Genomic DNA, 27,735 nt, shown 5'->3' with positions numbered 1-27,735 from the left:
ACGGCCATCTCTGCACTATCAATTCTGTTCATGATATTTACTCTGAAACGTGTGAGTCTATGGCCAACGTAAGTCCACATGCAATGTTGCTCTTTGGGCTATGCTAGTCAATGGGCAACACACTGTAAGTCTCACGCTGTATGTGCCATATCCTTTGTCAAAGATCTCGCTGATCGATCGTGGAATTCCTTCCTTTCAGCTCTGTCCATGATATGTTCTCAAAAGCGTTGCATTAGAGGCTCAGAATTGTATCCAATTGATCAAATTGCAAAACGGGGCAACTTAATTCGCTGGCTTCCCAGATTCCTGTTTCACCTCCAATTTCCCCATTTTAAATAACAATTATATTCACTGCTTCAGCTGAAGTGGCAACTAATTGGCACGTTTTGTTTACGTGGCAAACCTTACTAATCAGCTGTGTCGGATGGTGACAGGTTTAACGATACATTTATATTTATTTAAGCGATCTAACCCCAAATGTGTTTTTTTATTATGGATAATATTGGTCGCGAAAGCCGATGTGCTAACCTATATTCACTCTCTTGTTTTCTCATTACATGTCCAATAAATGTAAATATGACCTTCTGATTATTCTTACTAATTTCAGTGTTGTGTACCTGCTCACCATGTTCAGTTTATGTTACTCGTTTTGTATGCCCATGAAATGTTTAACATCCTTCTTAAAAGAAACATATTTCTCTCGTTTCTAGTTTGCTTTATAGGGCATTTGTAATTCACTGCTTCAGCATCAGGAAAAACAGACGTGCACATGTAACAGTCCCGTATTCGAATTCTCGTCGATAATAATTTCATATTCTCCGACATGAACACAAGACGTGGATGCAAGCGATGGTAAAATTGCGCCAATGAAAATCAAATACCGTCAGAAATACGCTGCAAAAATGGCGCGCGCGTTATGTAACGTTGCACGCATTGTAACAGACGAGTTTTGATTCGTGATATCTGACCCCGTTTTCGGCTGCCCCTTCACCAACCAACCACGACTGATCAGCGTGGTGAAGTATGTCCAAACGATCCCCGAATGACTGACCTGAATGGAGGTTTGCCTTGATCCAGCGGTGGATTGACAAAGGGCCCGCACATTAGAAGCACGCGGCGAGGGGTTGTTAGCTCACACAAACGCTGTGAACCTCTCCTCCCGTGGGGCGTCGAGGAGGAGCCGTGCCCTGGCGAGTCAGGAGAAGGCGGTAACATCAAATGTCGCCTCCATCTGTTCCTTCTGTACGGGATGGAGGTGTTGCCACCCGGACACGCGCGGGGGTTTTTCCTCCGGTTTGCTCCCACATGCAAACACCGATTGGGCAAAGAGAGCTTAGTATATGTAGGGGACCGCAGAGCGTTTGTCTAATGTTGCGGCGCCGGCTCACCCCTTCGTCTGTGGTTCCTGCTCGTGCCTCCGAGTCGTCCTCTCTCTCGTTCGAGAGCGAGCGGATACCGTTGCGTCGTGTTGCAAATGTAAATAATCATAATTATTATATTGCCTTCGTCATTACTTTACCGCGTGTGGTCTCAGCCTCATCGCGAATGACTCCACAAAACCCCCAACGCTAGGTTTTTCGCCTAAATTGGATACATTCAAGCTCTGAGAAATGAAGGGGTGAGGCAAACTTCGTTTCACGACTACACGTGAACCTTACCGTAGTACCCCGGCTCTCGCACAATGTCCGTGACGCAGTCATTTTGAGTCTGTTGATGGTGGGCGATGCGCCGATCGACTCATCTCGACGAGCTGCATTCACGACGATGCACCACCACTTACGGTGCGTGCCGCGAGCGTTCAGGGCTTCGGCGCGATCCTCCTCGCTGCGTTTCGACATCGCGGAGTGTGGCACCGATTTCGGATTGATTGGTACCCCCAGTCGCGGAGTGAAGTACACCCCTGGGAAAAATAGTGTCCCAGAAATAAAAAAAAATATTTAATTTCCTCGGCACATTTTGTGTTATTTGGTACCCCGGGGTACCGCCATTAGGATCATATATATATATTCGGCAATTAAAATAGACCCCACCAACATAACGTTAACAGCCTCCGTCTAAAAGCCCCATCTGTGGTATCGGCGGCTGGCTACAAGAAATGTTAAGTGAAAAATTCCCAATATGCCCTCTATCACAGTGCACACTGACGGGAAATTTAGCTCTGATGTGTGCTTTTTCAATAATATAAATATCCACGAGCTAGAACTATTACAAACTATTTTCTTTTATTTTACCAGGTAAGGCCCACTGAGCTGTATAGCTATTTTTCAGAAGCGGCCTGGCTATCACCAATGATAGCTGAACTTAGTGGCTTATCATGTGGAAATTTATAGCGGCCTAATACTTTTAAACGCGTGATGTTAATTCTCAATGTGGAGGGGGAAACCGGGAGGACTCGGAGACAAAGTCACGTGACCACGGGGAGAGAGAGAACATGCAAACTCCAAATATGCTGGTGTCAGACTCGGGATTGAACCCATGACCTCCTGCATACAAGGCAAGGGAGTTAACATCTCGCCACTGCGGCACCCTTTCCATATAAAATGTGGAATTGTCACCACTGCCACTGGGTCACCATTGGGCACTACTTTGACATTGTAACTTGTAAATGTCCCACAAGTGTGAATTATTGGGGTTTCCAGTGGCTGTGACCACATGATAAGAAATGTGCCCATTTTTCATCATACCTTGGAACCGAAGCAAGGTTTTATCCTAAATAGTGCTTGGATGGGCGACCACCATGCAAGACAGCTGCTATGGGCTACTGCATATCTGTGTTATGGACAGCAGAGGGCAAGGCAGCACAATTATTTGTCGGGCTGTACTTCTATGCTCCCACATCTGTGTTCCCCGACTTCACCGGTGTGAAGTATGGAAAAAAGAATAACTTGCGTCGCCTGCATGGAGGGTCCAGCAACAATGTTGACAAAGAGCCGTACGGGTATCATGGAACAAGTTGCGGTCCGGCCGGAAGAGATTTGGCTGGCCTTGTACACACATTTGCATGTTGCATGCGAGTAAAATCAGCGCACCGCTTAACCACACGATCCTTCATTCTAAAGTAAACTTTCTATGATTACACTTTTTTGTTATCAGATAGGGCTCACCCAGCAATGTTGCTGGGTGAGTGAGTGAGTGGGTGGGTGAGTGAGTGAGTGAGTGGGTGCGTGGGTGAGTGAATGGGTGAGTGAGTGGGTGATTTAATGTGTGAGTGAGTGGATGCGTGGGTGGGTGAGTGGGTGAGTGAGTGGGTGAGTGAGTGGGTGAGTGAGTGGGTGAGTGAATGGGTGAGTGAGTGGATGCGTAGGTGAGTGAGTGGGTGAGTGATTGTGTTGTTCACATGAATTGTGGTGCCTAAAACACCGTGTGGATGAGATTTATGTTGAAACAAAAACTGAACAATTTCTTTCATTTTATTTTGTCAGGTCAGACCAACTGAGCTGCTATGACTTGGCCACACGAATGACTCCTCGACGAAGTGGCTTATCACGTCGATATTTATAGCAGCCACAAAACCCTCAAAACAAGTGCTCATTGCAAAGGTGCAGGGACAAGACCGGTGGGTTCCCCGGACAAAAATCCACGCGACCACGAGGAGAGAGAGTGAGAGAGGGACAGAGGCACGCAAACTCCAAATACACAGCAGGCGTCGGGGTCTGGATCGAACCCACGCGCTCCTGTGAGGATAGTTAACATCTCGGCCCCCCCCCCCAGCTCCCTTCCACATTGTCCCTCGATGCGAAAGAGACGGGCGATCGTGACCACGGCAGGCTGTGGGTGCCCCCTGGCTCTGACGCCGTGACTCGAGAGCAATAATTGGAGGGGGTCACATCACCATCGATATTTTTGGTCGCTTGTTCCCCTTTTTTTTTGTTCTGCGGCCAAAGGACGGCTGCCACAGGGCGGGGCGGGGCGAGGGGGGGAGGGAGAAGGTGGAACGGCGTTTAAAAAGAAGGACCACAGGCTATATTGCGCGACGGCTAACGAGCGATGTTAGCCCCACGCTGACGGGCTCGTTCCTTTTTTATTTATCTCGCGTGCAAGGTAATTATTTCACTCCCCCCCCCCACCCACCGCTGTGCTGCTGACACCTGTAGTTATTTTTTTTTAAATATCTCCGGTAATGTGCGGAGAGTGGGGAAACAGCTGAGCTGGTTTAGCAGCGGGGCTTCCAAGAGTGTGAGATTGAGTTCAAATCCCTGCCAGGGCTGACCCGGTCTTGTCATCATCCGTCATCATCACTGTCAACATCATATCTCTGGTAGGTAAGAAGTCATTAGTGGGTGATTTATGATCATGAAAACGGATTCAAGACATAGATACGAGCAATATTCCAGCTATCACTCAGGTTCAATGTCCAGGAACGAGCACAGGGCAATGAGTGGGGACAATAATTTTGAGTTTATTCATGTATTAGGGTAGAGGCTTTGAACATAATCTGAAAATAATATATTACCCCACCATACGTGCTTTATAAAACGCCAATATCACATTCATGGTAGTGTTTTCGTGTTAGTACCGTCACAATCTCAGTCGCCACCGCACATCCGATTAGCACGCTTGGCTACGTGGGGTGTGAAAGAAGTTCAACACACATACATACACCGCTAAGTATTTTAATGAATGCCTTCTGTCCGCTGCAAGTCTCGAGCCTCCCTGGACAAGAGTATCGAATGCTTCTTCAAAATCATTCACGAGCGATCGATCGGGGTGCGGGAGGAACGCCGAGCACATCATCAGGAGACAGCCACAGCTCTGGCTATCGCCTGATGATGCTAGCTGTAATTCCTGGCGAAACGTCGTACTCGAATTGTAAATGGCGTGCGTTTACTCTCCGACGCATCGCTGTGCTGTGCGTGTAACGAATTGGCACGTTCTGTTTACGTGACAAACCTTACTGATTGTCTGCGTCGGGTGCTGGCGGGTCTAACGGCACATTTCATGTTTTTACGCGGTGCAACCCAAAACGCCTCTGTTACGGACCAGGGGAAAGCATCACGCACGCGAGGGGGAGTAGCGCGCTCAGTGCTGCCATCTCCTGGGCACCTCGCAGTACCACGCCTGCGACACCTGGCGACCTTTGGGTAGCCGTTCGCCCATCCGAGTGCTAGCCAAAGTTAACCCCGCTTAGCTTCCTGAGAACTTGCGATGTCGCTCACGCTACCGTCGGGTGGTTCGGTCACTTTTACGTATGCGGACGCATTGGCGGTACGGCGGGGCAGCGTGACACACCGGCTCACTCAGGAAAAAAGTTCTGAAATGAAAATGTGAACCGACGTTTCGTCTTCCGACCGCTTCGACATCGCGAGAGGTGACTTTGACGCACCGCCCCGCAAGGTTTTCATGCCGGGGTGTTGCGAATCGCGGGGAAAATAAATTATTATTGCCAAATGTTTATTGCGAAAAATGTTCCCCTTTTTGTAAAACCGCGCACCGGTGTACCGCAAAAATACGTTCATTTGTATATTTCATTGCAAATCCATTCATTCCATCGTTCCCCTCCAAGATCTATAAAATGAGTACCATTTGGTGGGAGATGGACAAGGTCATCCCATAAATAATAACAGCAATAGTGGCCTTAAAAAGTACACGCATATAATTGGCGATGTTTCGGGCAATGGGCCGCCCGTTGTCATCACAGCACACACACACACACAGAGAAAGAGAGAGGCCGTGACGATTATTTACAGCAACGTCGCCGATCAAGAGTCGTCAGCACTGCAACTGTTGTCATTGCTGAGGGAGGATGTTTCACCGACACGCATTAGGCTTGTCGCCAGTGCCGGATTATCCCAGTAGCAAAAGCAGCATATGATACGGGCCCCGCACTTTAAAGGTGCCCCGCGCTAAAAGCTGTCAAGCTATCAATTCCGGTTCAGTGATTCTGCACTTGCTCTATTACCATAGTACTATACCGCCTTCAATTTTTTTTATGAACGACTGGGTGTTTAAGGTTAGCGATTTGTCGTATCATCTGGCTGTAAAGCAAATGAAAAAATACAATTACCTTGCCGTCCAACATCACGAGACCTCCTTTGTCAGCAGCAAACTATAACAATAGTTTTTGTTTAACCCTTTTATCTTGCAACAAAACTGAAGATGGATTCTGGCTTAGTAACCATTGGAAAGATGTTTTAAACCATTTCGGTTCCTACCAGCACCCCTCCCTCCTCCGCCCCAGAGGTGGGGGCTGGTAACATTCTAAGCCAACTCTGCTAATCCAACTCCGCCCATACAGCTTTAAAAAAGACTCGGTCCTTGCGTGACAGCGTCCATTCAAGCTCTGTCTCCTGGATAGACCTGTTTCTTCACCTGAAGAAGGCCACTTGTGTTGTGACCGAAACGTCGTGATAATTTTATTGTTTTATTTTGTTTTATTGTTTTATTCTCATTCTACGTGACTTTACTGAAAGAACCAAGAAGATTATACTTTTTTTACAAGGGATCATGTTTGCATTAACCACAATACCTGCGGTCAAAATGCCAACTTAAAACAACTCTGATAATATTCTTAGCTGTTTCGGTAAAGTCACGTTGAAGGGAAACAATAAAATAATAAAAAAATATAAAACATTGTCCTTGAAATTGATTGGTCCACACCCGAGACAGCTTATCTTAGAGCCCAGTCTCACGTGGTGTTGGACCAGATGACGCCAAAAGGCGCACAACTCAAAGACAACGCGCCATCAGAGTATTGAGAGCTCGGGGTAAGCATTTACATCATGAGACCCCCTTTGCCAGTAGCAAAATAAAATAATTGGTATTATTATAATATTTACTGTGCCAGTTACTGATTTATATTTACATGTTTTTATATTTAAATTTAGGGCCCCTTTATAACATATGCTACAGGCCCCACACTAGCTTAATCCGGCACTGCAAACATCAGTGGTGAGTAAAATCTGAACTGGTCCTGCCCCTCGCCCACCCCCTCCCTCACCACTTCATCATCCCGCACTGACCAGTTTGGTGAAGTATGGTCAAACGGCCCCCGCGACAAACGGCAGCGCGGGGAAGCGTTCCTCCAGTATCTGATTGATGAACTAATCAAAAGCCATGAAGACTCGGCACGAGAGGCAACACTTATAGGCAACGAGACGTCCAGGACACCTGTGACAAAGAGCTTCACAGCTCATCGGATTCCTCCAAATACATATTCCGATTCCGATGCTGAGATAACCAGAGGTCTTTAAGAAGACTTAGAAATTCCACCTCCCCGCACAGATGTGCCCATCCCGCCTATATTGATTGACTGACTCATTCATCGATGGCCTTGAAATTTTACTGGGTGGGCGGGACCCCCCTCCCCCCCCCCCCAATTGAGCCTTGCACTCCAATTGGTCGAGGGCCGCTCGGGTGAATGAGCGACGATCAGAACGCAGTTCAATTGGGGGCGGGGGGGGGGGGGTGTGGAGGGCAAAATGCACAACGTTGAAACGAGATAAGAGAAGGAAATGGGCAATTGCACAACAGGAAAATCAACAGTTAAAGCAATGCCAAGAATCTCAAAGCAAAGCAAAAAATACTGAAAACGCAAAGTGTGCGGCGAATTTGGAGGTTGTGGTCACACTTCGTCGCCCCGAAGGCCTGAGTCGAGATGCGTACAGGCTGCGGTTGGATGTGGGGGAGAGAGTCGGCAAGACGGATAATTCAACTAGACCAAAAAGGCCTGAATGTTCGTAAGCCAATCGACGTTCTGGATACAAATCTTCCCATGCCACGCCCCCAAAGTTGGTCAGTGCCGGTTGGTGACGTTTTTGGGAGTCGTTCTCGGGAATCGAACTCCGACTTGCTGGGTGCGCATGCAGTGCAGTGAGCGACCTCACCGTGACTGGGAATCGAGCCCAGAACGCCGTGTTCACGGTGAAGCAACTCACTACTCCACTGTTTCACCCCAATTCTCAAAATAAGGCAGAGAAAATTCCAGACAGAGAGGGCAGCAGAAAAGAAGAAGAGACCCCCCCCCCCCCCATCACCACCCCACTGGTCCTCCCATAAAAGCAGAGTTTGAATGGTGGTGTCAGTACAAAGGTCTCGAACACCACCTCCCGCCCCCCCCCGCCCCCCCCCGCCCCCCCCCCTGAATTGTGGAGGTTGACTTGTGACTGGGGGTTTCGAAGGAGACCTTGGTTGCTGGAGCCGGGGTTATGGGGTGCGGAGGGGAGGGGGATAGATGTGGGAACTGCTGTGTGGTAAAGCCACAACTTCTCTCCCCTCTGTGTATCCACAGCAGCGAAACACACGCGGCGTGGCTTTCGTGAAGCTGACTCAAATAATCAGAAATGAAAATGAAATAATAAAATAAATGAAAAATAGAAGCAACCACATTTCTTTGTCCAACACATTTCCATGGCTAAGACACAAGGTGGATACAATTATAATAATCATGAGATATATAATACATTTGGGTGTCACTGTTCTCCCCAAAGGGCAGCGCGTGGCGCTTTGGGAATAAAAATTACCCCCGTGTGCTTTGCCAACGAGGAGACCTTTCCGGCGAATTAAAATAAAAGATCCACTTTACGGCATTTGCCACAAATCGATTTCTACGGCCGTGACCTAGAGACGGCGAGACGGTGGCCCAAGTTCCCGCAGAACCAACGCTGCCCTGCTGCCTTGAAATCACATTAGGTCGATGTATATGTGTGTGTGTGTGCGTGGGCAGCGGTAGTGTAGTGGTTAGCACGCTGCGCTACGAACCTGGCGACCCGGGTTCGATTACCACTCACAGCCAATACCGGTGATGATTTATCTGAACCGGTCCTGGGCCCCCTCTAGGTCGACTCAGCCTCAAAATGAGTACATGGAGCGATGTGTAAACATCGCCACTGGGGAGACAAAGGCGGCCGGGCGTGGTGTTGGCCACCCACTCCCTCGTGTGTCGTACCGGCCTTTGTAGGTGCTTGCTAACAACACTTGTCCCTACAGGCTGTTAAGGCTATACGGGGATCTTTGTTTTGTTCTGTATGTATGTGGTGGGGAGCGGTAGTGTAGCGGTTAGCGCGCTGTGCTACGAACCTGGACGACCCGGGTTCGATTCCCGCTCACGGCCAACACTACCAGGTGACGATTATCTGACCTCGTCCTGGGTCTCCCCTAGGTTCGAGTAAGCCTCAAATGCGTACCTGGTGCGGCGTGTAAACTTCACCACTGAGATGAAGGCAGTCGAGCGTAATCCTGGCCAACCACCCCTCGTGCACCGTGCCGGCCTTCATAGGCGCTCCTTGCAAACAGCACTTGCCCCAACAGTCTGTTCAAGGATATATGCGGCATCTTTCTGCCTTTTTGTGCAGCATGATGACGTGTAGATAACAGCATGCATGGGTGAATGCCACTTCACTTCCTTTCTAAATATAGCCACAAATAATCCGTCCATCGGCCCTCTTAGTTTATTCGCAGTGGTCAACTGAGTACTGCACATTGCAGGAGTAATGTCTCCATCTCCCACAGAGGATGAGAGATTTCATGAAGTGTACTGAGATCGGTGCCAAGTGTAGATACTGTCAAGTGAATTGTTTTCACTCCATGTTAATGTTCGTAGAGTAAATAAAAAAAATGTTTACACCTGCGTGTATGAATATTTTCGTACACACTGTTAATAAGGTCACTCTATTAAGGCTGCATGGCTTCTAAAGCATGTACATTAAACGCGGTGGCTAGATGTTAATTACCTCGCCTGGTGTACAGGAGGTCGTGGGTCCGATCCCGACCCTCACGCCTGTTGTGTATTTGGAGTGTGCGTGTCTCTCTCCCCGTGGTTGTGGGGATTTTTCTTCGGGTCCTCCAGTTTTTCCCTCCACAGTGAGAATCAACGTGCGTGTCTAGAGTATTCGGTTGCTATAAATGTCCCATGATGACAAGCCACTTCGTTGAGCTATCATTTGTGGCCATGTCGCTTCTGAAAAAAGGAGCTATATAGCTGAATGGGTCTTACCTGGTAAAATACAAAGTATAGTTTAGAGTATGTTGCTGCTACAACTTTCACGTAATACGCCACTTCGTTGAGCTATCATTTTGACACCAGGTAGCTTTTGAAAAACAGAAAAGCGAAATAGCTCAGTGGGCCTTACCTGGAATAATAAAATAAAATCGTGTATAGTTTAACTCCTGCGGCCGAGCGAAGGTGCATTATGCGCCAGGATTCACGCTCACACGGTGTCCATTCCCGGCTGCTTTTTTATTTTATTTTCCGATCGTCTCCTCGTTGGCCGGACTCGTTGAAACATTCCTTTGTGCCGTGGGTTTTTTTTTTAAATCTCTCTTTCGCTCGCTCGCTCGCCAGCTCGCTCTTTCTCTTGATGCTGGCACAGCATTCAACTGACCCGAGCCACTATTGCCTTTAGCATGGCAGGCGAAGGGGCTTTTAGTGAGGTTGCAATGACCCCGCAGCCCCTTCCTCCTCCACCACCACCAGCGTGGTGGTGGAGGAATACGAAAAGCTCGCCGGCATAGTGCGGAGAAGGCGGCGTTCCCCCCTTTGGGGGGGCGGGGAGAGGGGGGAGGGGTGAAACGCGACCCCCCCCCTCCCCCACACACACATCGACAGCCGCCCACAGCCGCATAAGAATCCGTGCTCGTGGCTGTCTGCCTCGATAGCGAGCGGGCGAGCTGTCAGCTATGGAGCCGTCCATAAATGACGTCACGCACCTAGTGGGGGGGGGGGGGGGGTCAGACATTTGTGACGATGTGTGACGAGGAGGGGGGGGGGGTTGAGAAATGTGACGTCACATCAAAATGCGCAACTTTTAATAAATATAGACAACACGTTCTACTTTATTAAATAGGCTTTTTAATAAATGTTTCTTTCCCTACAACATCAGAGTGCAGCGCCACATTAAATACGCACTACAATGACAATAGTTTGAAGCGATTTGAAGCATGTTTTATATTTTTTCGGGGGAGGGGGGCAGAGCTTTGTGACGTCATATTTGAGGGGGGGGGGTCTGACTTTTTGTAACGCCGTGTGACGAGGGTGGGGGGTGGGGGGTCAAAAATCGTCCAAAATCGCGTGACGTCATTCATGGATGGCCCCTAGGTGGCTATTGGGAGGTGATCAAGAAGGTTGGCAAGGTAGGTGGGCAACTAAGTAGGAAAGTGATTAAATAGGTAGGTGGGTGGGTAGGTAGGTAGGTGAGTAGGTAGGTGCGTGGGTAGGTAGGTGGGTGGGTAGGTGCGCAAGTGGGTAGATCGGTAGGTGAGTGGGTTTTTAGGTAGGTATGTACAAAGAGATAGGTGATTATTTGTGTAGGTTGGTAGGTGAGTGGGTGGATCATTGGGCCACATAGTCGGTGGGGAGTGGTGCATGTTTACGTGTGTGGCCGGGCAGGTCGCTTGGTAAGTAGGTTGGTAAGTAAGTGAGTGAGTTGGTTGTTACGTATATTCATGGTTCGGTTGGTGTTTAAGTAGATAGGTGTGGAAGGATCGGGGTGGGTGGATAGGTAGATGTGTGGCTGGGTATGTTGTTATGTAATTGGGTTTGCTGGGTGTCTGAGTGGTATAGTCGTGTTGGAGAGAGTTAGATAAGTAGGTTTAGCGGTGGGTGGGTTGCTAGGGAGATAGTAGTGTATGTTGGTGTCATAGTGATTGCCGCGTGTGATTAGCACAAGCCGGCTTTATTATCGTGATGGGATAATTAATGTCATTGGGATGTCATTTGGTTTTGTGAAGAAACTCAAGGAAATCGATTGATTGTAGAGCCAATCAATTTCACTGTCACCGAGGCAGTTATAATTCTGTGCATCCAACAACTGCCCCTTCCTCCTGCACCCAGTGCAGGAATGAGACCATAGGATTGTGGAAAGGGGCCGTCCATAAATTACGTCACGCGATTTTGGACGATTTTTGACCCCCCCCCCACCTCGTCACACGGCGTCACAAAAAGTCAGACCCCCCCCCTTAAATATGACGTCACAAAGCTCGCCCCCCCCCCCAAAACCTGCTTCAAATCGCTTTAAACTATTGTCATTGTAGTACGTATTTAATGTGCCGCTGCACTCTGATGTTGCAGGAGAAAACATTTTTTTTAAAGTCTATTTAATTAAGTAGAACGTGTTGTTTATATTTATTTAAAGTTGCGCATTTTGATGTGACGTCACATTTCCCCTCGTCACACATCGTCACAAATGTCTGACCCCCCCCCCTCCAGGTGCGTGACGTCATTTATGGACGGCCCCAAAGTCATGCTCCCCGTTGGCATGAGACAGTGAATCCATTCTGAGCTCTCGCAGAGCAGCAATTCGCCGGTGTGACTAAAAAAAAAACGGCCCGCAGAAGTGGACAGCACCGAGCTACGTCTGAGAATCCCTTCAAGTGACGCTCTTTTCCACACGCCCTGCTGCTGCGAAATGTCCGTCGCTTGGGAGCGAAAGAAAATCTACATTTGCAAGTCTTCGCAGCGCTGGGCTGTAACCAGAATAAAAACACGCAAGTTAATCTGATGGGATTTGTTTGTGAGGTCATTCGACGTCGTCAGCTCGCTATGCTGGAGGCCCGGGTTTCATCACGAGCGAACCGTAATCCAGGGATACGCACCCAGGTTACCTACCCAGGATACCTACCCAGGATACGTATCAAGGAATACATACCCAGGAATATATACCCAGGATACGTACCCCGGGAATGGTGCACCTCCCCGCTTGGGGAGGGATTTTTATTTTATTTTTTATCCCAGGGGTCGGTGGCTTTGCACGTGGCATGTGATCCAGCACGTGGCATGTGATCCAGCACGTGGTCTGTGATCCAGCAGGTGGCATGTGATCGAGCACGTGGTCTGTGATCCAGCACGTGGCAAGTGATCCAGCACGGTGGAGGCAGCGAGGGTTGGTGGATCGCACAAACGTTGCGAAGTTACCACGGTCACCTCTAGGTGTCGTACCGTGGGTTTGACGGGAGAAGGTGGCACGGCAAAGTATGGCCTCACCGCCATCTGTTCCATCTGTATGGTATAGAGTGTTGCCCCCTCGCACGCATGGGTTTTCCGCAGGTGCTGCAGTTTCCTCCCACCTGAATACGCTCATCAATCGGCCGATAACACATTCATATATAGAGGAATGCAGAGCTTGGAGGGCAATTTGGTTCCGGCTCACCACGTGGCTACCTTCCCCGCTCATCCGTTGGTTCCTCTTCGTGCTTCTGAGTCGATCTCCGCCTTCAATCGTGAGCGGATACTCTGCAGTGGCGCGTTACAATTTTAAATAATAACAATAAAAATCATTATTAGTATTATTATGTATTCGCGGTGCCAGCTCAGCGCTCTGACCCAGCAAGTCACCCGGCCAACGCGGGCATCGTTCTCTCACAACCACTCACGGCCAACGGTGACCGTGAGTGGTTGTCGAGAATCACCAAGCGTGACCACGACAGCGACCCCCCCCGGAGAGCAGAGCGCGACCGACCATGACGCGACACAGCTAGCGGGGCGTAGACAAACTCGTCGCATCGCTAGAGACTGCAGCGCACTGATGAAGACCAAGCATGGCAATTGTCTATATGGGCATTATAAACTAAGCCAAGCTAGTTTTATTTTTACCAGGTAAGGCTCACCGAGCTATATAGCTTTTTTTTGTCAGAAGCGACCTGGCCACAAGCGATAGCCCAACGAAGTGGCTTAGCACGTGTAAATTTACGCATACTCCAAAAATACAGCAGGCGTCAGGGTCGGGATCGAACCCACGACCTCCTGTATACCGGGCGAGGTAGTTAACATCTGATCACCGTGGTGCCCCGGTAATGTGATGTTAACAAAAAAAAGTGATCGAGTTCAGCTGATATAATTCTTATCGCTGTTGGTGGGGTGATGGACAATTGCGCGCACCCTTACCATCAACGTTTAACACAACTAAAGAGTGCACTGCTACATGTGCGACTGCTTTTGGTCGACCAGACGAAGCGAATTGACCGCACGAAGACGTCACTTGAATTTCCACAATCTCTTGTCGTCTCGACTGATGTGACTACGCGTAGCAGAAAAGCTAAAATGCCGACTAAATTGACGGTAGCAAAACAAAAAAAACACACACACGTAGAGGCCTCGTCGGGTTCTGAGAACCGTGAAACGCCCGCGTGGAAACACGCAAACTCCGGTCAGCCCCACAGCAGCAGCAGCGCTTCTTCATTGACCGTCCAACAAAGACGGCTGTCACCGCGTCGCGCGCTTTCGGGCGCGCATCTGCGGCCGTCTGGAACGCTTGTTCCTTTTCGATATTATCAAGCCGCTGGAGCTGTGCGCTTCTAAATGACCTAGATTGAAATCTCATTTCTTTAACAACTGCTATTTGTGTTAAGTTTGTCATCCTTCCCCCCACGCCCTCCGATTACCACGGTCGGCTACGTGCGGTGCGAAAGAAGTTCAACATGCACACATGCACCGCTGCCACCGCGTGTTTTAGACGAGAAGCCAAACGTCTTCGGAGGTTTAAACAACAACAACAACAAAAAAACGACACGACGCAGCTTGTTTGAGGACCATCTAAAGCAGCAGCGGATGCGGTAGGGTTCCCCGAACAGACACGCGTCACCTCCAACAAGGTCCGTCTGGAAAGAGTCCAGGCAGGGTGGAACGGGAAATCGGGGGGGTGATGCAATGATTTGGGAGAAGGAAGAAAATTGTGGGAAGGTGGGACAGGTCGCGGGTAGTTTATGTGTCAAAGAGGGTGGTTGCAACACATCGTCGTGCTTCTACAAGCCAGGGGCGGCAACTCCCACGGGTGACCCCCTGCCGTGTGACGTTTGAGGGGCAGTTGTTGGGTGCACACAATTATAACTGCCTCGGTGACATAGTGAAATTTATTGGCTCTGCAATCAATCAATTTCCTTGAGTTTCTTCACAGAACCAAATGACAGCCCATTGACATTCATTATCCCATCACGATATTATAGCCGGCTTGTGCTAATCACATGCGGCAAATGATTGCGTGAGGTTTTGAAAAACGCCTTTAACGCAATATTCTGTGGTAAGGTAAAGGTGTAACCTTGAAACTGCGCGTGGCATGTTACTGCTGGTGAAAAGGCCTCCACAAAAGAGTAGAGGGTATTTTGGCCAACTCTATAAACGAATCTTTCAAACATTTTTTTTGTAACAAGGTAAGTCCCATAAAGCTATATAGCTATTATTTGAGAAGCGGCCTGGCCACAAATAATAGCTCAACGAAGTGGTTTCTCAGGTGCAATACTCTCAAAGCACGTCCATTCTAAATGTCGAGGGAAAAACCGGAGGCCCCGGAGAAAAATCCACGCAACCACAGAGAGAGAGAGAGACACGCTAACTTCAAATATGCAGCAGGCGTCAGGGTCGGGATCGAACCCACCCACTCCTGCGTACCAGGCGAGGGAGTTAACATCTCACCACTGCGGCGCCCTGGCCAGACATCTCGGAAGTGCCCCGCCACACGCGACCTGCCGACCAACTATTCTGCTCTTATTCTTGGTTCTTTCGGTAAAGTCACGTTGAAGGGAAACAATAAAATAATACAATTTAATTGTTTTATATATTTTATTATTTTATTCTTTCCCTTCAACGTGACTTTACCGAAAGAACCAAGAATATTAATCACTGCAGTCACGAAAGCTTTAAATTCAACATTTATTCTGTTCTTGTGCATGGCAGCAATATGTACGGGAGCTAACTGCAAAGGTAGAGGTCTGCTAGCCACGAGAGGTCTTCAGGAATGAGTTCGTGCAGTTTCGGCTATCCCTCAATTCAATTGTAATCAGAATTATAATATTTACTTTCACTGAAGGAATCCGATGGGCTATAAAGCTCTTTTTTCACAGATTTCTAGTAGGGGCGGGTCAAAAAGTAACCAACGATAAGAATAGGGGAGATATGCTTTGCGACTGCACTGAAACATTCACAGTCGCACGTTACATTGAAGAGTCAGGGTGCTCCCATGCTCAACAGAGCATTGGGTGATGCCCATCTCGATTGGCAGTTCTGAGCCCAAATCTAAAATTCCACATTACTGTGGTGTGGGGGGGGGGGCAGTTCATTCACAGGACAACTCTTGACTTTCCAACAATTGGTATTGCTCCTTTTACCGACCCCACGAGTGGTCGTGGTGATGATTACGATGATGGACGTATCGCCTGAACCAAATGCAACGTTAGGTTTGGAAATGGCTGCTGAAAACGATCAGTCCGCCTACACGGAGTGTTTTGTCTTTGCGCATCACGGTGGAGCTCTGAGTGGATTTCTGTCACCTGGGCTCAAGCGTGTAGCAGACCTATGAGTTTGACACGTTCCAAAGAAACTACATTTTTCTTGGTGAAATTCCTGAGCAGTGAGAGTTCATCCCCCCCCCCCATCGCCGCCTTCACCTGTTGCGCCCTTCAGTCACATACCGAAGAGCGCTGCATCCTCCACAGATGCCAGCGTGGAGCAACAACGGCTTGGGCGCACCGAACGGAAATTGCAATCCAGAGGTCCGCCGGTCAGATTTTGATCTGACGCTGCGCAAACGGTTGCAAACCAATGGTGCAAGTTTCCCAAACCTCGTCCAACCCCTGTCCATCCGGCAGCATGAATGGGTGATGCCACGGTTATTCGATCGGCGGTGCCGCCATGTGAAGACAGCCGCTGCAACTTACACGGAGACCCATAGACTCACACAGAGACCCATAGACTCACACAGAGACCCATAGACTCACACAGAGACTCACACGGAGACCCATAAACTCACACAGAGACCAATAGACTCACACAGAGACCCCTAGACTCACACAGAGACCCATAGACTCACACAGACACCGACAGACTCACACAGAGACCCAACGACTAACGCAGAGACGTGCATACTCACACGGAGACCCATAGACTCACACAGAGACCAATAGACTCACACAGAGACCCATAGACTCACACAGAGACCCATAGACTCACACAGAGACTCACACGGAGACCCATAGAATCACACAGAGACCCATAGACGCACATGGAGACCTATAGACTCACACAGAGACCCATAGACTCACACAGAGACCCATAGACTCACACAGAGACCCATGTACTCACACAGAGACTCACACGGAGACCCATAGACTCACACAGAGACCCATATCCTCACACAGAGACCCATAGACTCACCCGGAGATCCATAGACTCACACAGAGACTCACACGGATACCCATAGACTCACACAGAGACCAATAGACTCACACAGAGACCCATAGACTCACACGGAGACCCTTAGACACACAGAGACCCATAGACTCACACAGAGACCCATAGACTCACACAGAGACGCACACGGAGACTCATAGACTCACACAGAGACTCACACAGAGACCCATAGACTCACCCGGAGATCCATATACTCACACAGAGACTCACACAGAGACCCATAGACTCACACAGAGACCCATATACTCACACAGAGACCCATAGACTCACCCGGAGATCCATAGACTCACACAGAGACTCACACGGAGACCCATAGACTCACACAGAGACCAATAGACTCACACAGGGACACATAGGCTCACACGGAGACCCATAGACTCACACAGAGACCCATAGACTCACACAGAGACCCATAGACTCACACAGAGCCCAATAGACTCACACAGAGACCCATAGACTCACCCGGAGACCCATAGACTCACACAGAAACCCATAGACTCACACAGAGACACATAGACTCACACAGAGACCCACAGACTCACACAGAGACCCATAGACTCACACAGAGACCATAGACTTACACAGAGACACATAGACTCACACGGAGACCCATAGACTCACACGGAGACCCACATACTCACACGGAGACCCATAGACTCACACAGAGACCCATAGACTCACACAAAGACCCATAGACTCACACAGAGACCCCTAGACTCACACAGAGACCCATAGACTCACACAGAGACCCATAGACTCACGCAGAGACGCATAGACTCACACAAAGACCTATAGACTCACACAGAGACCCATAGACTCACACAGGGACCCATAGACTCACACAGAGACCCATAGACTCACACAGAGACCCATAGACTCACACAGAGACCCATAGACTCACACAAAGACCCATAGACTCACACAGAGACCCACAGACTCACACGGAGACCCATAGACTCACACGGAGACCCATAGACTCACACAGAGACCCATAGACTCACACAGAGACCCCTAGACTCACACAGAGACCCCTAGACTCACACAGAGACCCATAGACTCACACAGAGACCCATAGGCTCACACAGAGACCCATAGACTCACGCAGAAACGCATAGACTCACACAAAGACCCATAGACTCACACAAAGACCCATAGACTCACACAAAGACCCATAGACTCACACAAAGACCCATAGACTCACACAGAGACCCATAGACTCACACAGAGACCCATAGACTCACACAAAGACCCATAGTTTGTTGTCCTTCCCCCACACCTTCGATTACCACGGTCGGGAGAAGTTCGACATACATACATACACACATACACACGTACATACGTGTAATGCACAACTTCCCTATGCGTGGATTGAACATCAACACTCTAAAGCGTTTAATTAAACATTATTAATTTGTGCGTGAGCTGCCAAAGCAGTGTTTGCATAATATTGAGCCGCTATTTTCTTTAGTGTTTAAATATATGCAATTGCCCCTTCCATTTCATACAATTTTTAGTTTATCTTAATTAGTTTGACAAAAACATATATATATAAACTTGAATAATTGGGTGATGATACCGGTGCAAGGTAAATAATTGTTTTGCACGGCTTAATCGTATCGGCCGCACTCACTGGAAGCCATTTACTGCAGCGATCGCTTCTCCCGTCGATTCCATCTCCTTGGGAGGACGACCCCCCTCTCGGTCTCGCGTTTTGAGAGCGACAGAAATCGTCTCGACTCCTACCAGGTGCCGGGCACGCGGGGTTCTCATACAGTGAGGGAAAAAAAAAGGATTTGATCCCCTGCGGATTTTGTACGTTTGCCCACTGACAAAGAAATGATCAGTCTATAATTTTAATGGTAGGTTTATTTGAACAGTGAGAGACAGAATAGCAACAACAAAACATCCAGAAAAACGCATGTCAAAAATGTTATAAATTGATTTGCATTTTAATGAGGGAAATGAGTATTTGACCCCTCTGCAAAACATGACTTAGTACTTGGTGGAAAAACCCTTGTTGGCAATCACAGACGGCAGACGTTTCTTGTAGTTGGGCACCAGGTTTGCACACATCTCAGGAGGGATTTTGTCCCACTCCTCTTTGCAGATCTTCTCCAAGTCATTAAGGTTTCGAGGCTGACGTTTGGCAACTCGAACCTTCAGCTCCCTCCACAGATTTTCTATGGGATTAAGGTCTGGAGACTGGCTAGGCCTCTCCAGGACCTTAATGTGCTTCTTCTTGAGCCACTCCTTTGTTGCCTTGGCCGTATGTTTTGGGTCATTGCCATGCTGGAATACCCATCCACGACCCATTTTCAATGCCCTGGCTGAGGGAAGGAGGTTCTCACCCAAGATTTGACGATACATGGCCCCGTCCATCGTCCCTTTGATGCGGTGAAGTTGTCCTGTCCCCTTAGCAGAAAAACACCCCCAAAGCATAATGTTTCTACCTCCATGTTTGACGGTGGGGATGGTGTTCTTGGGGTCATAGGCAGCATTCCTCCTCCAAACATGGCGAGTTGGGTTGATGCCAAAGAGCTCCATTTTGGTCTCATCTGATCACAACACTTTCACCCAGTTGTCCTCTGAATCATTCAGATGTTCATTGGCAAACTTCAGACGGACATGTATATGTGCTTTCTTGAGCAGGGGGACCTTGCGGGCACTGCAGGGTTTCAGTCCTTCACGGCGTAGTGTGTTACCAATTGTTTTCTTGGTGACTATGGTCCCAGCTGCCTTGAGACCATTGACAAGATCCTCCCGTGTAGTTCTGCGCTGATTCCTCACCATTCTCATGATCATTGCAACTCCACGAGGTGAGATCTTGCATGGAGCCCCAGGCCGAGGGAGATTGACAGTTCTTTTGTGTTTCATCCATTTGCGAATAATCGCACCAACTGTTGTCACCTTCTCACCAAGCTGCTTGGCAATGGTCTTGTAGCCCATTCCAGCCTTGTGTATGTCTACAATCTTGTCCCTGACGTCCTTGGAGAGCTCTTTTGTCTTGGCCATGGTGGAGAGTTTGGAATCTGATTGATTGATTGCTTCTGTGGACAGGTGTCCTTTATACAGGTAACAAGCTGAGATTAGGAGCAATCCCTTTAAGAGTGTGCTCCTAATCTCAGCTCGTTACCTGTATAAAAGACACCTGGGAGCCAGAAATCTTTCTGATTGAGAGGGGGTCAAATACTTATTTCCCTCATTAAAATGCAAATCAATTTATAACATTTTTGACATGCGTTTTTCTGGATTTTGTTGTTGCTAATCTGTCTCTCACTGTTGAAATAAACCTACCATTAAATTATAGACTGATCATTTCTTTGTCAGTGGGCAAACGTACAAAATAAGCAGGGGATCAAATACTTTTTCCCTCACTGTACATCCCAGCACCATGAGACGTGGTGGCGGCAGCTTGCGGGGGGCGGGGGGGGGGAGTGGGGGAGTTGGCAGGTCTTCATCCAGCAGTGGATTGATCGTGGCTGCTGATGATTATTGCGGATGATCACGGTGACGATGGTGACGTGTGTTCACGATGGTCGGTTATCTTGCGATGCGCTGCTTCCACTCTGAAGCTTTCTTTCACCGCGAGTCAACGCGGTGGCGAGATGTTAACTACCTCGCCAGGTACACAGTAGGTCACGGGTTCGATCCCTTCCCTGGCGCCTGTATATTTGGCGTTTGCATGTTCTCCCCGTGCTCGGATGGATTTTTCTTCCAGGTCCTCCGGTTTTCCCACCACATTTAGAATCAACATGCGTTTAGAGCATGTTTTTTTTATATATATTAAGCCACTTCTTTGAGCTATAATTTGTGGCCAGGTCTCTTCTGAAAAAGAGCTGTCGAGCTCAGTGGGCCTTCCCTGGTAAAAATACATTTTAAAAATCTTTTTTTGTGAGAGGTGGCAGTGGGAGCTTGGGGGGAAGGCCTTCATCTAGCAGTGGATTGACCATGGCTGATGATGATTGCTGATGATTATGATAACGATGGGGAATTTGTTTACAATGGTCGGTTGTTTTGTGATGCGCTACTGCTGCTCTGAAGCTTTCTGATAAATAAATAAATAAAAATCCCTATCACAAGCGACTAACATTGACGCCTCCACCGCCGTCACAAACCCGTCAGTGTCTTCCAATAATTTAGTTTACATTTTAATAATAATAAATAATTTTAAAACACCCCCCACCATGACACCCCGCCACCCTCGCTGCCAGGATGTAACATTTTTGCCGATCAATTTGCCAACAGTCTGCTTCGCGATGTTCCAAAGCATTCCGGGCAACGGGGCACGTGTGATGGCTCGGCAAAGAGGTTGCGATCGGTACTCGGAGCTGAGGTTGCAGCTGTTCGAGACAGCTGGACCTTGGATTATTTAGATGATTTGGCTGCTATACATTTCCACACTATAAGCCAGCACGTCGAGCTATGCTTTTGTAGACCAGGTCGCTTGTGAAAAAGAAGCGAATAGCTTAGTGGGCTTTACCTGGTAAAATAAACATTTACATTTATTTCTATTTTTTTAATGCTTTTCTTACCTTTCCCGTTACCTTTCACTCTGATCGTATTGTTTGTTTGTTGGTGTAACTTTCTGACCCCGTGCCCTTACTGGACATCTTAAAAAAAGCGCTTAATAGCTCATCGGATTCCTCCAGTATATATAAATATTCTGACTCATTCAGAACAGCGCCGATGCCATTTAAAAGCATTGGGGAGGAGTGGGGGGGGGGGGGGGTGGTGGGGATTGGGGGCGAGATGCAATGGGGGGCACCGAGCTACATTTCTGTAAAACCTGGAGACTCGAGCCACCCTCACAGGAGCGCAATCAGGAAGGGGTCTGCTCGATCAGAGGCTGTTGAGTTTAAATGAAACAAAAAAAACGAAGCAGGTTCGGTCAGTCGAATACAGCCCAGAGCCAGGAGTGGAAATTGCACATTCCTATGTCAGGGGCCGATTCCTGTCCCTGATGGTGGCGGTGGGGGGGTTGGGGGTTGCGGAGATTCGGTTCCAGGCCGCGTCGAACGTCGGCAGGGGAATTCCACCTGACTCTGGCTCCAGGGTCGTCCAGCAACAGCCAGCCACCAACGCGCTCTGAACCAGCGCGGTGAAGTATGGCCAGGCAACAACCGCGAAGAACGCCACGGCATTTGGGAGGCCCATTTGCACCAGTGGATTGACGGTGGGATAAATGTTATTATATATATATAAAATTAATACGTATATATATGACCCTATTCGTGCACGACGCTACGGAGCTGCCAAACATGATGTAGATTTCCTGGCCACGGCCAATATATGAGCAACCCCTCCGCTTTCACCAACCCCGATGACCAACACGGCGAAGGGAATTCCTTCATCCAGCAGTGGATTGACGGAGAGGTGTACACTTGTTATTTGTATTACTATGCAACGAACAAGTCACCGACAGTGCTAAGTAGACTCGTGGAGCTAATCCTCGGACATTATGGGGAACAACAACAACAACGCGATACAAAGGCCCCCAAAACGCACGGCACAGCCGACGGCGGTGGACGGATGAGCGGAACGGAACGGCGAGCGAGCGTTTTTTTTTTGCTTGTTTGCGCCCCGCGATCGTCACTCGTGGCGCGGTGGACTCTGGCACCGTCCGTTCAAATGTTGTCGTCCCCTTCCCTCTCTCCCTCTCTCCCTGCTCGTTCAAAAATGGTCGGTTATCTTGCGATACGCTGCTGCTGCTGCTGCTGCTCTAAAAGCTTTCTACGAAAAAAAAAACAACAAGACGATCACAAGCGGACACGCCTCCACCGAAAACCCCGTCGATGTTTTCCAATAGTTTAGCTTCAATTTTTTTAAATTGATAATGGTCATTTGAAAACACCCCACTACCCTCCCTCTGCAGACCTTCGACTGGACCAGGTCTACGCTTGACAGCCTCACGAGACAGGGGGAGGGCGTGAGATATTCCGATGCGATGGGAGATGACCAGCAACCATCAAAAGTTATCTTCACAATCAGGACATTGTATCCCCCAAACAAGAAAAGTTTGTCCGCTGTGCGGTTTCATTTGTGTTGTTGTTATCATCGGGCTGGGATTTTTACGTGTTTGTTTACGTGTTTCCCGCATCTTTTTGCGACGGCAACCAGCAAGTCAAGTGTAGGAGGCAGGCCCCGATGGCCAAGCAGACATTTCTGCCACCTCTCTCAGAGATTTAAAAGTCCTCTATGATACCATTTTTTTGTTGTCAGAAAGTTACTTCAATCAGTAGGCTCATTACCCTATCGTAGTAGTAGTAGTAGCATTGTTTTAAAAAAAAAATCTTCAATTGATGACTGTTAAAGCAAAACGTGGGGGGACAATTAATGAACGGCTGAAAAGTGAATCTAATAGATGCTGTCTTTTTTTGGAATTTGTTGATCCCTCGCCCTATTTATTTTACCGGAGTAAACCGCACATACCACATATATACAAAGACACCCGGTATAGCTTCAACAGACTGTTGGGGCAAGTGCTGTCTATGAAGGACTGCACTGCACACGAGGGAGTGGGTGGCCAGCACCACGCCAAGCCGCACCAGGTATTCATGTGAGGCTGAGTCGACTTAGAGGACGCCCAGGACCGGTTCAGATAATTGTCGCTGGTGTTGGCCGTGAGCGGGAATGGAACTCGGCTCGTTGGGTCTGTCGTGCGGCGCGCTAACTGCGACGCGATCGCTCCGCACTCGTAGGCACGCGCAAAAGACACAAAGCCAAAGATACCCCATATAGCCTTAACAGACGGTAGGGGCAAGTGCTGTTAGCGAGCACCTATGAAGGTCGGAACGGCACACGAGGGGGTGGGTGGCCAGCACCACGCCCGACCGCCTTTGTCTCCCCAGTGGCGATGTTTACACGTCGCGCCAGGTACTCATTTAAGGCTGAGTCGACCTAGGAGAGGCTCAGGACCGGTTCAGATAATCGTCACTGGTCGTGGCCGTGAGCGGGAATAGAACCCGGGCCGCCGGGTTCATAGCGCAACGCACTAACCACTACACTACCGCTCCCAATAACAAAGACACAGACGCGCACACAGAGACCAACATCGATTACTTAGCACGGTCTGCAGAAGGACAAGTGCAGTTCTCGGGCATCGATTAAGCCCGGCAAAATACACAAGAAGTTTAACACGCAGTCGGCTTTCGCGACCAATATCATCCATAAGAGGTTGTTTTGGGTTAGATCGCGAAAACATATAAATGTGTCGTTAAAACCCACCACCACCCGACACAGACAACTAGTAAAGGTTGTCACATAAACAGAACGTGGCCAATTCGTCACGAGTACAGCACTAGTGTATAGTAGTGTAGTGTATAGTGTAGTGTATAGTATAGTGTATAGTGTAGTGTATAGTGTAGTGTATAGTGTATTGTGTAGTGTATAGTAGTGTATAGTGTAGTGTATAGTGTAGTGTATAGTAGTGTTATTGTGTAGTGTATAGTAGTGTATAGTATAGTGTATAGTGTAGTGTATAGTGTATAGTAGTGTTATTGTGTAGTGTATAGTAGTGTATAGTGTAGTGTATAGTAGTGTTATTGTGTAGTGTATAGTATAGTGTATAGTGTAGTGTATAGTGTAGTGTATAGTAGTGTATAGTGTATAGTAGTGTAGTAGTGTATAGTGTATTGTATAGTGTAGTGTATAGTAGTGTATAGTGTAGTGTATAGTAGTGTATAGTGTAGTGTATAGTGTAGTGTATAGTAGTGTATAGTGTAGTGTATAGTAGTGTATAGTGTAGTATACTAGTACAGCACTAGTGTATAGTGTATAGTAGTGTTATTGTGTAGGGTATAGTAGTGTACAATGTAGTGTATAGTGTAGTGTATAGTAGTGTATAGTGTAGTGTATAGTAGTGTATAGTATAGTATACTAGTACAGCACTAGTGTATAGTGTATAGTAGTGTTATTGTGTAGTGTATAGTAGTGTATAGTGTAGCATATTAGTACAGCACTAGTGTATAGTGTATAGTAGTATTATTGTATAGTGTATAGTAGTGTATAGTGTAGTATACTAGTACAGCACTAACCGGTGTGTTGGAGAGCCAAGCCACAACATTTACAGAGTACGACGTTTCGCCAATAATTAAAACTAGCTTCATCAGGCAACAGCCCGATTTGTGGAGAAGTCCACCTGTTTCGACCCTTATACACAGGAAAGCCGTGGAGTGCTCAGGTTATGCTGAGTCGACCTCAAGGCGTGGCCCGGGCCGGGTTCATTCGATTTTTTTTTCACTCTTGCCACTTGCGTTGCGGCACCAGGGACAGGCCGAGATTGTGGCACTGCGTGCTAAAAACTGCCACCACCACCACTCCCCCCACCGACATCGACACACAAAAAAAGACCCAGGGCAGCCAAACGCAACGAGCGAAGCCAGCGAGCCTCTTCCATCTGCCCAGGCAGAAAGCCAAGGCAGGCAGCTGTGAGTTCATCTGAACTGCAACACCAAGGAAGATGCCCACTTTGCATCCAGAGCTGGTGCAGTTTGAAGAGCACCCCCCCCCCCGCCCCCACCCCCCGGCCGAGTTTAAAGGGACATCTCAATCAGCCGAGCCGTTTCCGTCCAGTTTGCGGGAAGAAAAAAAAACACACACACTGCTGAATTATAGTAAAAGTGAAGTGTGCTTGTGTACGCGTGCGTATATACCCGTCTGTGTGCGCCCGTGCGTGAAGCAACATTTTACAGATACGCATAGTAAGTACAGCCCGTTCTCCTATAACGCATGTTTTCAAAACGCGAATTGGATGTAACGCGATTAATGCACTTAGGGATCATGTTTTTGTTATAACGCGGGTACGAATTGGATATAACGCGAACGAGTGAACCGAACTACGTCACGGGAGTAGGAATAAGCGGTTGTACGGCTGCCTCGGCGTAGAATCGCACACGGAGGGATGCTGCTGGATGCTTCTGGATGCTACCCACGCACCTCCATCTTTGTTCAGCCTGCGTACGCATCTCACCGTGTTATCGCAGACTTGCTTTGCCCTATATGATATATTGTTTATTATAACGCAATCTTTCCACAGCGAGGTGTTCCTCAGGGAACGCAACTACCGCGTTATGAGAGAACAGACGGTACCTCATTTGCGTGCCATACTTCCTCAGAGAGTAATATTTGTGTGTGTATGGGGGGGGGGGGTTACTTGGTTAAAGTTTTCAGTGCTTAAAAGACTGAAAGGTTGCTTAAATACATTGGTTGTTTAAAATAGTAGAACGCGTCGTGTTGGCGAATTCTGCACGGTAGATCCGTGCTGCTGCATGCAACAACAGAGACAAAAAACATCAACATTGCCGAGAGAGAGCGCTGTACAGGGTCCTTTAGCCCAGGGGTCCCCAACCCCCGGGCCGCGGACCCGTACCGGCCCGTGGCCTGTTAGGAACCGGTCCGCACAGCAGCAGGAGGTGAGAGTCCGCGCGTGGCCCACCCCCATTATTTTATTATTCACCACTTCCGTACGTGCCTCTTTCCCGCACCGCGCACTTGTCTCAGTCACGTGGTGTTGGTAAGCCCACAAGCTCTAACCCCTAGTAGCCAACATGAGTTAAAAAAACAAACGTCGCTCGGGAGCTTCTTTGAAAAGGGGGAAAGACCCAATGATGAACTCACCCCCCGCCCGCCCCCCCCCCCCCCCGGTCCGTGAATAAATAGTCTTCCACGAAACCGGTCCCTGGTGCCTAAAAGTTTGGGGACCGCTGCTTTCGGAGTATTGGGGGCGCCACGGTGGCTAGGAGATGTTAATTCCCTCGCCTGATATGCAGGTGGTCGTGAATTCAATTCTCACCCTTACGTCTGTTGTATATTTGCAGTTTGCGGTGTCTCTCTCCAAGTAGTCACGTGGATTTTTCTCCAGGTCCTCCGGTTTTTCCTTCCACATTTAGAATCAACGTGCGTTTTAGAGTATTTGGCTGCTATGAATTTCCACGTGATGAGCCTACTCCATTGCGCTATCATTTGTGATGACCAAGTAGCTTCAAAGAAAAGAGCCATGTAGCTCAGTTGGCGTTACCTGGTAAAATAAATAACGAACTTGTTTTTGTTTGTTTAGCTTCTTGCACAACTAACAAGCGAGGCGTTTGATGGTCGTGAACAAAAGACACGCGAATCTCAACAAAAGGTCTGCAAAATCGACACCAGGGTGATACCAAGTCGCGTAAACCCCGCGTGGTTAGCCGCGCAACCTGCGGGCATTCTGTTTACGCGCAGAGCGCACGCGGTTTTAGCGTGCTCGCTTGAAATGAAGCGGGAAGAAATAACTAAAAACCATTGGAGGACAAACGAAGACTGCTCGTTTGAAATCCTTCAAAATCTTCCCACGAAAAGTTCGGGGGGGGGAGGGGAGTGAGTGGCTGTGGGGTGCTTTTAGTTTCCGCGAATTAATAAAAAAAAACACCAACCACAAAAACGATTGTCTGCAAAGCCCCAAGACATCTATGAACGCGGGAGGCCATTTCCGTGTTACATCGTCGATAATAACTCAATAATCAAATAAATCCTCATGAATACAACACTCCCCCCCCCCCAAAAAAAAATAAAGCCGTGAATGCAGCTTCTAGAGACAAGAATGCGGCGGGTTTCGCTGGGCGGCGCATTGCGCGCGAGTGAAATTCTCGCGT

General features: G+C 48.4%; 1 long non-coding RNA gene across 1 annotated transcript; it reads right to left on the bottom strand.

Moving 5' to 3' along the window:
- Window positions 1–19,988: 19,988 nt before the first annotated feature.
- Window positions 19,989–20,442, bottom strand: LOC142924827 (uncharacterized). Its single transcript, XR_012941908.1, has 2 exons — window positions 20,247–20,442; window positions 19,989–20,160 (listed from the first exon to the last, which is right to left on the bottom strand). It is a non-coding gene; the product is annotated as an uncharacterized LOC142924827 (long non-coding RNA).
- Between the last annotated feature and the right edge of the window lie 7,293 nt (window positions 20,443–27,735).

Source organism: Petromyzon marinus, chromosome 17 (assembly GCF_048934315.1).
Source record: "Petromyzon marinus isolate PM22_M1 ecotype Great Lakes invasive population chromosome 17, UKy_Petmar_22M1.pri1.0, whole genome shotgun sequence".
Lineage (NCBI taxonomy): Eukaryota > Metazoa > Chordata > Hyperoartia > Petromyzontiformes > Petromyzontidae > Petromyzon > Petromyzon marinus.
Note: the sequence above shows the minus strand (reverse complement) of the source record. Positions and strands in the feature narration are given on the sequence as shown.